Below are 2,687 nucleotides of genomic sequence, written 5' to 3' on the forward strand. Positions count from 1 at the left end.
ACCTACAACCTTTATTGGATCAGTTTGAGGTGTGCACAGGAGCATTGTTTAGCTTCAGGGAGAAGGAGGTGAAAGATTGGAGGCCATAATGAGAGATGGGAGAGGCTGAGAACAGAAAAGGATGGAAGAGTAATGATAGAGAGATACAGAGGACAGCAGCACTTTCTCCATGTGTAGCCATATACACAGCCTACAGTTTTCACAAGTCTCCGATAAGCTTTTCACACTTGTGTGTGATCTGTTGGGGAAGCCTGTGAGTAATCCCATCTTCCAGAGACACAGAGCAACCAGGTCCAAATCTGAGCTGAGGACTCAACTGCTGCTGTGGCTGTGAAAAGCCTAGAAATCACACAGGAAGTGACAGTGACTGAGGATTAGAGAGCGCTGGGTTTTTTTTTTTTTTAGAGGTTTACAGTTTACAGTGTCTTTGCAACCCGGCAAAAACACTAAGAGTCCTTTGTCTCTGTCAGACATGCTTTATTCTTCCTCTGCATAACTTATTGCCTCACATGACTGGCTTTGGCCTCTTGGCATTTTACTGCTCTGCTCTTTTAGAATATGTAATTCCCCGCTCTGCAGCGTGTGGGCCTGATAAAGGCTTTTTCCACAAGACAGACAATGATCTGCCATGATGAAAGTGACAACAGCATTAATGAGACAGTGATTATTGTTCTTCTAATTGCAAGAAACGACAGAAATGTGCTTTCCTGGAAGACCAGATAAAGAGCAGAGCGCTGGAGAGAAGGTTGACAGGGATTATCATTGGACAAAACAAACAGACACTATGCTCTACACACACATACTGACATATGGGAAGGCGTATAATGCAGTGATTCTCAACTGGTGGGTCAGGACCTATACTGGGCTGGTAAAAAATAAATAAATATTATTATCTCTCATGTTGGACTTGTCTTTTATTTTCAAAGAAACTTTTCTTTTGACAGGCATGCTGTGAAATGCATGTTGCACAGGAAAAAAAAAAAATATATATATATATATATATATATATATATATATATAAAATATATGTGTGTATGTGTTTTCAACAGCTATTTTTGAAAAATGTTCGAAATTTTGAAAAAAAAAAAAGAAGAAAGAAGTCAGTTCGCGATTTAATGACAGTGGCAAAATGTGGGTCCAAGAGTGAGACCAGTTGAGAACCCCTGGTATAGTGTATACATTATGTTCTGAACATCACATGGAGGGATAAAAATCTACTACAGAAAATAGGTACGAGGGGCGCAGAGGAGGAAAACACATAGAGGCAACTGCCGTGCCTAGGGCTGCGCGATATGGCCAAAATGATAATCACGATTATTTTGATCAATATTATAATCACAACTATTTAACATTTTAGGAAAAAAATCTGTTTTAAACAAGCACAGTTCAGTTTACAGTGCAAAATAAAGCTTTAAATACAAATTATGCTAAAAAAAAGTATAAAAAGAAATTTACCCAACAATTTAAAATTTATCAAAGGCTAACAAAATAAATACATTATTACACAATGCAGAGCCCATATTTTAAAAGTCAATATTGCTGACCATCAGATTAATTTAATTGTTGCGATTAAAATTTGATTAATTGTGCAGCCCTAGCTAACCTTACCCTGATCTAATAATCCAAGCCATGGCAGAAAACAGCAGTGAAAATACATAATACACAATAGACGATTGCTTAACATCAATGATAAATCCCCAATCAATTCACCAATACAATAACAGAGGCATGACACTTTTATTAAATGCTAATTTTTGCCCCTTCTCGTCTCCACCTTGGGGAGATCCCATCCTCCACCCTCATAGAGGACGTCCTTTTGCAACGGCTGTGGCTCAAATTCCTCCATTTCTCACAAACTGGACTCATCTCACAGCAGCCGTGCACTTTTAGCACAGCAGGTCGCGGCTGATCTCTACTGACTGCACAACACTCCAAGCGAAAAAAAACAAAAAACAGTCCATGCATATTCTATGACTTTATCTCTCTGACTTTTATGTAATAATGCAGCTTGGCTCACTCTGTGGGAGAGGCAACCTCTCTCTCTCTTGTTTTCCTTCATCATCTGTTGCGTTAACACCTATTGGGTTTGTTGTGCGTACATCACAGGCTGTGTGTAGTATGGTTTTAGATCACATTCTTCTTGGTATATTTTTTTACAATCATACAACACACCCCGTCTTTTCTCCCTTATCTTGATGTCACACACAGAGAAATTGTATTAATATATTTTCAATGCTATACTGTGGTATGCTGCTATGCTATGCTATGATAAAATATACTGAATCAGCTCACCAATGTAGTGGGAGGGAAAAAAAGCAAAGGTACATTTGTATGAGCCCCTGTTTTCCTTTATAATACTGACATCAGTCGAGTCTGTGAATGCATAATGTTCATTATGTCAAGGCAGGCATGTTGCGTGTCAAATGGGCCGTCTCTGCAAGGAGGAGAGTGTCGATTGGCTGGTTGGAGTAAAATAAAAGCCTCCATTTTTCCCTGACTGGCTTGAGAGGAGAGTGGGGAGGGAGCAGCAGAAAGAGGATCCCCATTAATTACGCAAAATCACAGGTAGAGTTTGGTGGTGTTTCCCTTTAAATTCGTAGAAGAGAATCTGTTGTTTCGTTGCAAAAAACCGTCGTTATAAAGGTACTCAGTCCTGTTTAGGTTCCAGTTTCACAGACAACCCCCAC

The sequence above is a fragment of the Gouania willdenowi genome, chromosome 16 (genome assembly GCF_900634775.1).
Source record: "Gouania willdenowi chromosome 16, fGouWil2.1, whole genome shotgun sequence".
NCBI classification, from domain to species: domain Eukaryota; kingdom Metazoa; phylum Chordata; class Actinopteri; order Blenniiformes; family Gobiesocidae; genus Gouania; species Gouania willdenowi.